Below are 14,109 nucleotides of genomic sequence, written 5' to 3'. Positions count from 1 at the left end.
GAAAAAGAGAAAAACAATATAAAATCAATGAAACCCAAAGCTGTTTCTTTGATGAGATCAACAAAACTGACACACTAAACAACAAAAACGATAAGACACAAATTACAAAAATAAGGAGTAAATGAGGGGACATCAGTAATGTCCATACAAAAATAAAAAAGAATTACGTGAGAATCCTATGAACAACTGTATGCTAATAAATCAGATAAATGCAATGGGATAGACAAATACCTAAAAATACTAAAAAGAAAAACTACTGAAATTGACAAAAGACTTGATTGAAAATTAAATAGATCTTGAATTAAAAATCAATAATCAAGTAAATCAACCATCACACTGATTCTTCATAAACTTTTCCAAAAGTAGAAAAAGAGGGACACACTTCAACTTATTCTATGAGGCCAGTAGTATAATGATGCCATATTCAGGGGGGGGGGGGGAAATCAGAAAAAGGAAAGCTACAGATGAATATTCCTTATGAATATAGATACAAATAATGCTCAACAAAATACTAGCAAACTGAATTTATCAGCATACTAAAAGATAACATACTATCAAGAATATTAATTTAATATGCAACAATCCCAGGGCAAGGACTGTTGTTTACTGCAGTGAGATGGCCTGAGAGTATGAGGGGGAGGAAAACCATGGCAAGGAATGACTTTGGAGGAAAGCTGGGCAGCCATAGAAGCATGGTGCTATTGCTGAGTCACACACAAGGGGTGGAACCATCATTGTAGGCTGTCTCTATCCACGTGCCAGTGCCAGGAGCTGAGGAATAGACAAAGACCCCAGGGAGGGTGGCCCTTTGAGTACCTGATGTGCCCAGCAATAGAGAAGGACCAGCCAGTGAGGCCCTTTGAGTGTCAGCTGCCTGAGGCTAGAAAAGAATCATAACAGAGTCATATCTTATGCACCTATGGCCACTAGCTTCCCTATACACCTGGTGCTGCCAAGATTCCTGTGATCCAAGCAATCATGCCACCTCCATGCCCAGTCCTCACTGGAGCAGGTCCAACTCCTCCAGGGCAGCCTCAGGAGTAAAACCCATGTGGATGACCCACGTGCTAAAGTGGGGATAAAACCACAATTGAACTCCAGGGGCAGAACAACTAAGGAAGAGAAGCAAAAACTTTTCCATCAGTTGTACAAGGTGCAGATTAAATCCACATGAACAACTAGGTAGACTCTGTCTGCAAGGAATATGTAAAAGGACAGTGAATGTTCCCACAAAAGAAAATGCTCTAGTTCTGGCAGCTGTGGACATTAGAGGCAAGCACAAGTGGAAGTAAGGCCAAATTAAAGTCTGAGGTGACCTCACAGCAGGTCTAGAGAACAGCCTTCCCCAGTACTAAAGGGCCTCCCAGAAAGGCAGAGACGTGCTGTGGCTCACAGCAGGGGCAAGCGTTTTGAGAGTTGAGACTCTAGGAACATATTTATTGTTATTTTTATGTTTTGATATATTATATTGTTAGTTCTGGATTTTTTTTTCTATTTTTTCTCCATTCTTTTTTCTCTGTTGTGGTTGTTGTATTATTATTATTATTCTATTTAGGCTTTGGGGAATATTTTAGTCACATTTTTGTTATATAGTTCTATTTTGATTTTATGCTATTCTGTGTTTTTGTTTGTTGTTTTATTTGGATTTTTTTGGTTCTTTATTGTTGCACTTTTTCTTTTATATATATATATATATATATATATATATATATATATATTTCTATATGCTTGTGTTTAACTTTGCTTTGCTATTTCTTTAAATCATTTTTGTTTTGTTTTCATTGCTTTATTCCTCAGGTGACACTCTGTTTGGATTTATGTTTTAGATAGCTTTGTTTTTAATTGGTGAGTATCATTTTGGTTTCTTTTGTTCATCAGATCACTGTTTTCTAATTTGTTTTCTTTGGTCTGCTTTGGCTCCTTGTGTGTGCATGTGTGTTCCCCTGCTTTTGATTCACTTTGTCTGATTTTGCTTTTACCATTGTCTGGATTTCAATTATTTTTCTTGTTTATTGGTGGGTTTTCTTTTGTTTATTTGTTTTAATACTCATTATTGCCATGACTAGGGCTTTCCTGGTAGCTAAGACGGTTAAGAATCTGTCTGCAATGCAGGAGACCCCGTTCAATCCCTGCACTGGGAATATCCCATGGAGAAAAAAATGACAACCCATTTCAGTATTCTTACCATCGACAGAGGAGCTTGGTGGGCTCCTCTATGGGATTTCAAGAGTCAACAGGACTGAGTGACTAATACTTTCACTCTCATTGCCATGATTAATGCTTGGTTCAAGTCAGATCAGATCAGTCGCTCAGTCGTGTCTGACTCTTTGCGACCCCATGAATTGCAGTACGCCAGGCCTCCCTGTCCATCACCAATTCCTGGAGTTCACTCAAACTCACGTCCATCAAGTAGCAGGGTCTAAACTGTGGAAAATTCTGAAAGACATAGGAATACCAGACCACCTGACCTGCCTCTTGGGAAACCTATATGCAGGTCAGGAAGCAACAGTTAGAACTGGACATGGAAAAACAGACTGGTTCCAAATAGGAAAAGGAGTACGTCAAGGCTGTGTATTGTCACCCTGCTCATTGAACTTATATGCAGAGTACATCATGAGAAACGCTGGGCTGGAAGAATCACAAGCTAGAATCAAGATTGCCAGGAGAAATAACAATAACCTCAGATATGCAGATGACACCACCCTTATGGCAGAAAGTGAAAAGAAACTAAAAAGTCTCGATGAAAGTGAAAGTGGAGAGTGAAAATGTTGGCTTAAAGCTCAACATTCAGAAAACGAAGATCATGGCATCTGGTCCCATCACTTCATGGGAAATAGTTGGGGAAACAGTGGAAATAGTGTCAGACTTTATTTTTTGGGCTCCAAAATCACTGCAGATGGTGACTGCAGCCATGAAATTAAAAGATGCTTACTCCTCGGAAGGAAAGTTATGACCAACCTAGATAGCATATTGAAAAGCAGAGACATTACTTTGCCGACAAAGGTCCGTCTAGTCAAGGCTATGGTTTTTCCAGTGGTCATGTATGGATGTGAGAGTTGGACCGTGAAGAAAGCTGAGCACCGAAGAATTGAAGTTCACAAACTTTGGTGTTGGAAAAGACTCTTGAGAGTACCTTGGACTGCAAGGAGATCCAACCAGTCTATTCTGAAGGAGATCAGCCCTGGGATTTCTTTGGAAGGAATGATGCTAAAGCTGAAACTCCAGTACTTTGGCCACCTCATGCAAAGAGTTGACTTATTGGAAAAAACTCTGATTCTGGGAGGGATTGGGGGCAGGAGGAGAAGGGGATGACAGAGGATGAGATGGCTAGATTGCATCACTGACTTGATGGACATGAGTTTGGGTGAACTCTAGGAATCAGTGATGGACAGGGAGGCCTGGCATGGTGCAATTCATGGATTTGCAAAAAGTCAGACACGACTGAGAGACTGAACTGAACTGAAGTGAAGCAGGGTCTTGGTTTCCTGATCAGAAGACAAACCTGAGCCTCAGGGGTGGATATGCTGAGTCTAGGATGCTAGACCCCCAGACAACTCCTGGCCACAGGGAGTGTTAAATCTACCACAAGTTCCTCTGCCTGAATTCAAGATCCAGAACCACCCAATGGCCTATACACCCAGCCCTGCCTGCCTCACTGAAACAACAAAAATCAGGACAGGAACACAAACCCAATCATTAGCAGCCAGGCTGCCCACAGACAACCCATAACACACTACTTCACACAGCCATGACCATCAGAGAAAGAAAACCCACCTCATCCTATGAGAATGCAGGCACAAATTCCTTTCAACAGGAAGCCAGCAGAAGCCATTGGATCAACCTCACAGACCAGAGGAAGAGACAAAAAGCAAGAACTATGACCCTACACCCTGAGGAAAGGGGACCTCAATCACAGTAAGTTAGACAAAATGAAGAGACAGAAATATCATGCAGATGAAGGAGCAAGATAAAAATACACAAGAACAAATAAACAAAGAGGAAATAGCCAAAATACATAAAATCAAATTCTTAATAATGATAGTAAAGATGTTCCAAAATCTAAAAATGAAATGGAGAAAATTCAAGAATCTTTTAATACATTTAACATGAGCCTAAAAGAAAGAAAGAATAAACAGTGATGAACAACACTGAGATTAAAAATATTTTAGAAGAAATCAGTAGCAGAAAAACTGAAGGAGAAGAATGGATAAGTGAGTTGGAATATAGAATGGTGGAAATCACTGCTGAAGATCAGAATAAAGAAAGAAATGAAAAGAACTGAGGACAGTCTTAGAGAACTCTGAGACAATATTAAATACACCAATGTTTGAATTATAGGGGTCCCAGAAAGAGGAGAAATTCTTTGAGAAATTATTAGAAGGGATTATAGTCAAACGTTCCTATCATGGGAAATAAAATAGTCAATCAAGTCCAAAAAGTGAAAACAGACTTAACAGGATTAACCCAAAGAAAAACACATTGAGACACATATTAATCAAACTAACAAGAATGAGGCACAAAGAAAAATATCAAAAGAAGCAAGGGAAAAGTAACATACAAAGTAATTATAAGGTAAATAGCTGATTTTTCAGCAGACTTCCTACTGTCCAGAAGAGAACAGAAGAATAAATTTAAAGTAATGAAAAGGAAAAAAACTGCAACCAAGATTATTTTAGCCAGCAAGGGTCTCATTCAGAATGAATGGAGAAATAAAAAAAGCTTTAAAGACAAGCAAAAGTTAAATAGAATTCAGCACCATCAAACCAGCAGTAAAACAAATGCTAAAGAGATTTTCCCAGATAAGACACATAAGAGAATAAAAAAGACCTACAAAAACAAACCTCCAAAATTAAAAATGCCAATGGAAAAAAAAAATATATATATATATATATATCAATGATTAATTTAGATGTAAATGAATTGAGTACTCCAAACAATAGGTATAGACTGGCTGAATGGATACAAAAACATGACACACATGTATGTTGTCTGCAAAAGACCCATTTCAAAATTAGAGACACATCAGACTGAAAGTGAGGAGATGTTTAAGATATTCCATGCAAATGGAAACAAAAAGAAAACCAGAAAAATAATTCTCATATCAGACAAAAGAGACTTTGAAATAAATAATATTACAAGAGGCAAGGAAGAAAACTATATAATGATCTAAGATTCAATTCAAGAAGACATAACAAATGTAAATATTTATGTACCCAACATAGGAGCACCTTAGTATATACGGAAAATGTTAACAGATGTTAAAGGGGAAATCAACAGGAGCACAACAACAGTAGAGGTCTTAAACACCCCACTTACATCAATGGATGGATCATCAAGACAGAAAATTAATAAGGAAACACAAGCCTTAAATGATACATTAAACCAGATAGATTTCATTGGTAACTACAGGACATTCCATCCAAAAGCATCAGAATGCACTTTTTTTCTCAAGTGTACTTAGAACAGTCCCCTGGACATATCACATCTTGGATCATAAATCAAGCCTGGGTAGATTTAAGAAAATTTCAATCATATCAAATATCTTTTCTGGCCAAAATGTTATATGAACTAAAAGAATAAAAACTGTAAAAAATAAAAACTGTAAAAAACACATGGAGGCTAAACAATATTTTTCTAAATAACCAAGAGTTCACTGAAGAAGGAAATTAAGAATTATCTAGAAACAAATGACCATGAAAGCATGATCATCCAAAACCTATGGGATGCAGCAAAAGCAGTGATAAGGGAAAAATTTATAGCAATACTAGTCTACCTCAAGAAACGAGGAATCCATCAAATAAACAACATAAGCTTATACCTAAAGCAACTAGTAAAAGGACAAGAATCCCAAAATTAGTAGAAGAAAAGGAATCATGAAGAGCAGAGCAGAAATAAATGAAAACAAAATGAACAAAACAATAGCAAAGATCAATAAAGCTAAAAGCAGGTTCTTTAAGAAGATAAACAAAATCTACAAACTATCAGCCAGACTCATTAATAAAAAAGGCAAAATAATCAAATCAATAAAATTAAAAATGAAAAAGAAGTTAAAATGGACAACAGAAATAAAAAGATCATAAGAGACTACTATGAACAACTATATGCCAATAAAATGGAGAACCTGGAAGAAATAGACAAATTCTTAGAATAGTATAACCTTCTAAGAGTGAACCATAAAGAAATAGAAATTATGAAAAGACCAATGAAAATCACTAAAATAAAAATTGTGATCAAAACGATCCCAAAAAGCAAATGACCAGGTTCAGATGGCTTCACAGGTGAGTTCTATCAAATGTGTAGCGAAGACATAACATCAATTCTTCTCAAACTCTTACAAAAAATTGCAGGGGGAGGAACACTCCCAAACTCATTCTATGAGGCCACCAACCTCCTGATACAAAAATCAGAAAAAGATATCACAGAAAAATAAAATTACAGGCCAATATCAATCATGAACACAGATGCCAAAATCTTCAACAAAACACTAGCAAACTGAATCCAATAACACTTTAAAAGTTTCCTATGTGGTGATCAAGTGGGATTTATCCCAGGGATGCAAAAATTCTTCAATATATGCAAATTAATTATTGTGATACACTATATTATCAAATTGAAAGATAAAATCTTATGGTTATCTCAGCAGATGCAGACAAACATCTGACAATATTTGACATCCATTTATTACAAAAATGCTTTAGAAAATGGGCATAGAAGAAACTTACCTCAACATAATACAGGCAATATATGACAAACCTACAGCAATGTCGTCAATGGTGAAAAACTGAAAGCAAAATTTCCTCTACCATCAGGAAAAAAGTCAAGGGTGCCCACTCTCACCATTATTCAACATAGTTTTGAAAGTCTTAGCCATGGCAATCAGAGAAGAAAAAAGAAATAAAGGAAATTCTGGCTAGAAAATATAAGTAAGACTCTCACTATTTGCAGAAGACAGGATACTATACATAGAAAACTAGAGATATAACAAGAAAATTACTAGAGCTCATCAATGAATTTAGTGTAGTTGCACATAATCATTACACATAAATCCTTTGTATTCCTATACACTAGCAAGGAAAAATCAGAAAGAAAAATATAATGAAAAAAAATTCCATTTACCATTGCAACAAAAATAATAAAATACTTAGAAATAAACCTATCTAAAGTTTAACCTACCTACAAACAAAAATAAACTCACCTACAAAAGACCTGCATGCATAAAACTATAGGAAACTAATGAAAGAAATCAAAGACAGTACAAACAGATGGTGAGCTATATTATGTTCTTGGATTGAAAGAATAAATATTGTGAAAATTAGTGGAAAATCAGAACACTCTTTAACAATATTCAAAGCAAGATCGCCCTTGACGCAGATCCAAGAGTAACTAAAATTTAAAAAAAGAACAACAACAACTAAGACCTAATGAAACTTAAAACCTTTTTTTACAGCAAAGGAAACTATAAACAAGATGAAACTAAAACCCTCAGAATAGGAGAAAATAACTGTGAATCAAACAACTGAAAGGATTGATCCCCAACATATACATGCAACTCATGAAGCTCAATATCAGAAAAACAAACAACTCAGTCAATAAATGGGTGGGAGACCTAAACAGACATTTCTCCAATAAATACAGATGGCCAATAAATACATGAAAAGATGCTCAGCATTGTTCATTATTAAAGAAATGCAAATGAAAGTTACAATAAGGTATCACTTCACATCAGTCAGAATGGCCATAATTCAAAAATTTACAAACAGTAAATGCTAGAGAGGGTGTGGCAAAAAGGGGACCCTCTTGCACTGTCGGTAGGAATGTATACTGATACAGCTACTATGGAGAATAGTATGGAGATTCCTTAAAAACTAGGAATAAAGCTACCATATGACCTAGCAATCCCACTACTGGGTATATACCCTGAGAAAATCAGAATCCTAAAAGACACATGTACTCCAATTGTGTTCTACATGTGTACCCCAACTTGTTCATTGAAGCACTATTTACAAAGATGAATGTATAAAGAAGTGGTGGTACATATATACAATAGAATAGTATTCAGCCATGAAATGGAAAAGATGTGAGTTAGCTGAACTGAGGTGGATGAACCTGCAGCCTGTTATACAGAGTGAAGTAAGTCAGAAAGAGAAAAACATATATTGTATATTAAAGCATATATATGCTAGGAAAAAAAAAATGGTGTGATGAACCTATTTGCAGGGCAGAAATAGAGACACTGACATAGAGAAAAGGCGTGTGGACACAGCTGGGAAGGAGAAGTTGGGACAAATTGAGAGAGCTACATTGAAACATATACATTACCATATGTAAAATAGATAGCTAGTGGGTAGTTGCTATGTAACACAGAGAGCTCAACCGGGTGCTCTGTGACAACCTAGAGGGCTGGGATAGGGTGGTGGGTGGAAAGGAGTTTCAAGAGGGAGGGGACATAGGTATACTTATGGCCGATTCATGATTTTGTATGGCAGAAACCAGCCCAACATTATAAAGCCATTTTCTGACAATTAAAAATAAATTTTTAAAAATAATTTTAAAACCCATTATCTTTTTATATAAAACAGCACTCACATAACTATGAATAGAAGGGAACTTCCTCAACCTGATAAGTGGAATCTCCAAGGAACACAGTTAACATCAAATTTAGTATAGAAAGACAATGTTTTCCACTTAAAATCAGAAACAAGACAAGCATGTCTGCTTTCACCATTTTTTTGCAACATCAAACTATAGGTTCTAGTCAGGACAGTTAGTTCAGATGAGGAAATATTAATAATGGATAACAGGTGCTTGATCTGCAGATTTACAGGAGGCCAAAGCGAGGATCCCACTGTAACCATGTTTTGCAATTGGTATGAAAATGATGTCACTGATTGGAGTCCTCAGGGCAGGATTCATCAAGTTGAATATGCAATGGAGCTGTCAAACAAGGTTCAGCCACTGTTTTTTATCTGAAATTAAAAAAACAAACAAACAAAAAAAACACCTCATTCAGTGTTGGTTGCACTGAAAAGAGCACAACCAGAACTTGCAGGTCATCAGAAAAAAAATGTTCCTTGTTGATAACAGTATTGCTATTTCAGTTGCAGGACTTACTGCTGATGCTAGATGTTATGTAATTGTATGTACAAGGGATGTTTGGATTCCAGATTTGTGTTTGACAGACCTATTCCTATGCCTTGTCTTGTATATCTAATTGGAAGCAAAACCCAGATACTAACCCAGTGATATGGCTGGAGACCATATGATGTTGGACTGCTCATTGTTGATTATGATACGGGCCCTCACATTTTCCAAATTTGTCCAGCTGTTAACTATTTTGACTGCAGGGCTATGTCCACTGGAGCCCATTCTCAATCAGCTTGTACTTACTTGGAGAGATATATGTCAAAGTTTTTGGAGTGCAATTTGAATGAACTGGGTAAACATGGTCTGGATGCCTTCTGAGAGACACTGCCTGCAGAACAGGATCTAACTACAAAGAATGTTCTCAATGGAATTGGTAAAGGCTTGGAATTTCTGGCATATGGTGATGATGATGTATCTCTACTCATGGAAGATCTTGAAGAAAGACTGCAGAGAAAGACACAGCCTACTCAACCTACTGGTGAACCTACAGGAAAGGCTGATGAACCAATGGAACATTAAATAATAAATCAGTATATATATGTATTAGACTAATTAAACATTCAGAAAATGAAGATCATGGCATTTGGTCCCATCACTTTATGGCAAATAGTTGGGGAAACAACAGAAACAGTGACAGACTTTATTTCCTTGGGCTCCAAAATCACTGCAGATAGTGACTGCAACCATGAAATTAAAAGATGCTTTCTCCTTGGAAGAAAAGCTATGACTAAACTAGACAGCATATTAAAAAACAGAGACATTACTTTGCCAACAAAGGTCCATGTAGTCAAAGTTATGGTTTTTCCAGTAGTCATATACAGATGTGAGAGTTGGACCATAAAGAAAGCTGAGAGCTGTAAAATTGATGCTTTTGAACTGAGGTGTTGGAGAAGACTCTTGAAACTGTGAACTGAACTGAAGTGATATATGTATTATTATACATGTAAGAATGCAGGAGCATATACTGATGACAATATTCTATACTTTGAACCAAAAGATGCAGAATGGTGGAATGGAATGGTATGTTTTAGGAATCAGTTCAGATGTGAGTTTTTCCCAAGCAACTTCACAGAAACTATATATTGGAGTTCATTTTCTTTTAAGAAGTTTTCTATACTCATTTTCAAGAAAGCATAGTTATCTGTATTAATGTATTATATATGAAGAACATAGTGTCTTTGTGGTTTTAAAGACAACTGTGACTTAAAATTCTTTCACCTGAAAAATAAAGGGTAGATTGGAAAGGAAGAGTAAAACCTCTCAATTTACAGATGACTTAGATTTGTTTATAGAAAATTCTAAGGAAGCAACTATAAATTTTAGAAATAATAGGAATTTTATTAAGCTCGTAGACTACAAGATAAACAAAATAAATTGTATTATCAGTTAAAATACTAAAAACCAAATAAAGAAAGCAATTCTACTTAATATAAAAAGAAATACTTGGGAATAAATTTTGCAATGATGTGAAAGAATACTATATTAAAGACTACAAAAATTTGGGTGGAAATCAATAAAATGTAAAGATATTTCATATCATGGACAAAAAAACACAATATAACTAAAATGGCAATAATGTATAATTTAATCTGCATATTCAGTGAAATCTCTGTCAAAATCCCCCAAGTTGATAAGCTACTCCTAAAATTCATATGGACCCAAAATAGCCAAAACAATGTTGACAAAGAAGGGTCAAATTGGAGGACACATCTTTTACAACTTTAAATTTGACATTAAGGCTTTAGAAGGAGGTATGATAGTGTCATAAGGATAGTCACAGAGATTAATGGAATATAACTGAGAGTTCAGAAACAAGCCTTTGTATTTGTGGTCAATTAATTTTCAACAAGTGTCCTAAGACTGTACAATGTGAAAAGAAGCATCTCTTCAACAAATTGTACTGTCACAATTATATATTTACATGCAAAAGAATGACACTGAAACCTTTCCTCCCACCATATTCAAAAATTTACATAAAATGTATCATAGATGTAAAGATAAGGGTTAATATGATAAAGTTCTTATAAGTAAATCTTCATGACTTTGGGTTAGGCAGTACTTTCTTTAATATGGCACTAAAACAAAAATGACAGAGAAAAAATAAGCTGAACTTTATCAAACTAAAAATATGCATGTCAAAGGATACTATCACAGAATGAAAATACAACCAATAAAATGGGAGAAAATATTTGCAAATCATACATCTAAAAAGAGAGTAGTATTTAGGATATGGGGGCTTCACTGCTAGCTCAGTGGTAAAGAATCCACCTGTGAATGCAAGACACTTCCCTGGGTCGAGAAGATCCACTGGAGAAGGAAATGACAACCCACATATTCTTGCCTGGGAAATCTCATGGACAAAGAAGTCTGGCAGGCTACTCACTCTCCATGGGGCCACAAAAAGAGGTGGACACTATTTAGTGATTTAACAACAATGCTTCAGGATATATAAAGAACTCTCATAACTCAACAATAAAGCACAAAAGAATCCAATTTAAAAAATGAGCACAAAATTTGAAAAGATATTTCTAGAAATAAGATATAAGTAAATGACTTATAAACCCATGAAAACATGCTCAACATCATTAGTCATTCAGATCAGATCAGATCAGATCTCCTTGCAGTCCAAGGGACTTTCAAGAGTCTTCTCCAACACCACAGTTCAAAAGCATCAATTCTTCGGTGCTCAGCTTTCTTCACAGTCCAACTCTCACATCCATACATGACCACTGGAAAAACCATAGCCTTGACTATACAGACCTTTGTTGGCAAACTAATGTCTCTACTTTTGAATATACTATCTAGGTTGGTCATAACTTTTCTTTCAAGGAGTAAGCATCTTTTAATTTTATTGCTGCAATCACCATCTGCAGTGATTTTGGAGGCCAGAAAAATAAAGTCTGAGAATATTTTCACTGTTTCTCCATCTATTTCCCATGAAGTGATGGGACAAGATTCCCTTATCTTCGTTTTCTGAATGTTGAGCTTTAAGCCAACTTTTTCACTCTCCACTTTCACTTTCATCAAGAGGCTTTTGAGTTCCTCTTCACTTTCTGCCATAAGGGTGGTGTCATCTGCATATCTGAGGTTACTGATATTTCTCCCAGCAATCTTGATTCCAGCTTGTGCTTTTTCCAGTCCAGCGTTTCTCATGATGTACTCTGCATATAAGTTAAATAAACAGGGTGACAGTATACAGCCTTGACGAACTCCTTTTCCAATTTGGAACCGGTCTGTTGTTCCATGTCCAGTTATAATTGTTGCTTCCTGACCTGCCTACAAATTTCTCAAGAGGCAGGTCAGGTGTTCTGGTATTCCCATCTCTTTCAGAATTTTCCACAGTTTATTGTGATCCACACAGTCAAAGGCTTTGGCATAGTCAATAAAGCAGAAATAGATGTTTTTCTGGAACTCTCTTGCTTTTTCCATGATCCAGCAGATGTTGGCAATTTGGTCTCTGGTTCCTCTGCCTTTTCTAAAACCAGCTTGAACATCAGGAAGTTCACGGTTCACATATTGCTGAAGCCTGGCTTGGAGAATTTTGAGCATTACTTTACTAGCATGTGAGATGAGTGCAATTGTGTGGTAGTTTGAGCATTCTTTGGCATTGCCTTTCTTTGGGATTGAAATGAAAACTGACCTTTTCCAGGCCTGTGGCCACTGCTGAGTTTTCCAAATTTGCTGGCATATTGAGTGCAGCACTTTCACAGCATCATCTTTCAGGACTTGAAACAGCTCAACTGGAATTCCATCACCTCCACTAGCTTTGTTCATAGTGATGCTTTTTAAGGCCTACTTGACTTCACATTCCAGGATGTCTGGCTCTAGGTCAGTGATCACACCATCGTGATTATCTGGGTCGTGAAGATCTTTTTTGTACAGTTCTTCTGTGTATTCTTGCCATCTCTTCTTAATATCTTCTGCTTCTTTTAGGTCCATACCATTTCTGTCCTTTATCGAGCCCATCTTTGCATGAAATGTTCCTTTGGTATCTCTGATTTTCTTGAAGAGATCCCTAGTCTTACCCATTCTGTTGTTTCCCTCTATTTCTTTGCATTGATCGCTGAAGAAGGCTTTCTTATCTCTTCTTTCTATTCTTTAGAACTCTGCATTCAGATGTTTATATCTTTCCTTTTTTTCTTTGCTTTTCACTTTTCTTTCTTTCACAGCTATTTGTAAGGCCTCCCCAGGCAGCCATTTTGCTTTTTTGCATTTCTTTTCTATGGGAATGGTCTTGATCCCTGTCTCCTGCACAATGTCACGAACCTCATTCCATAGTTCATCAGGCACTCTATCTATCAGATCTAGGCCCTTAAATCTGTTTCTCACTTCCACTGTATAATCATAAGGGATTTGATTTAGGTCATACCTGAATGATCTAGTGATTTTCCCTACTTTCTTCAATTTAAATCTGAATTTGGCAATAAGGAGTTCATGGTCTGAGCCACAGTCAGCTCCTGGTCTTGTTTTGCTGACTTTATAGGTCTTCTCCATCTTTGGCTGCAAAGAATATAATCAATCTGATTTCAGTGTTGACCATCTGGTGATGTCCATGCATAGAGTCTTCTCTTGTGTTGTTGGAAGAGGGTGTTTGTTATGACCAATGCATTTTCTTGGCAAAACTCTATCAGTCTTTGCCCTGCTTCATTCCGTATTCCAAGGCCAATTTTGCCTGTTACTCCAGGTGTTTCTTGACTTCCTACTTTGCATTCCAGTCCCCTATAATGAAAAGGACATCTTTTTGGGGTGTTAGTTCTAAAAGGTCTTGTAGGTCTTCATAGAACCGTTCAACTTCAGCTTCTTCAGTGTTACTGGTTGGGGCATAGACTTGGATTACTGTCATATTGAATGGTTTGCCTTGGAAACGAACAGAGATCATTCTGTCGTGTTTTTTTTTTTTTTTTTCATTCTGTCGTTTTTGAGATTGCATCCAAGTACTGCATTTCTGACTCTTTTTTTGACCAT

General features: G+C 36.4%; 1 pseudogene; it reads left to right on the top strand.

Annotated features, from left to right (window-relative positions):
• The first annotated feature begins 8,853 nt into the window (after window positions 1-8,853).
• On the top strand, window positions 8,854-9,663 carry LOC109555071 (proteasome subunit alpha type-1 pseudogene; annotated as a pseudogene).
• The last annotated feature ends 4,446 nt before the right edge of the window (window positions 9,664-14,109 follow it).

The sequence above is a fragment of the Bos indicus genome, chromosome X (genome assembly GCF_029378745.1).
Source record: "Bos indicus isolate NIAB-ARS_2022 breed Sahiwal x Tharparkar chromosome X, NIAB-ARS_B.indTharparkar_mat_pri_1.0, whole genome shotgun sequence".
Classification (NCBI taxonomy): domain Eukaryota; kingdom Metazoa; phylum Chordata; class Mammalia; order Artiodactyla; family Bovidae; genus Bos; species Bos indicus.
The sequence above is the reverse complement of the archived record's forward strand: the minus strand, read 5'-3'. Positions and strand labels throughout refer to the sequence as shown.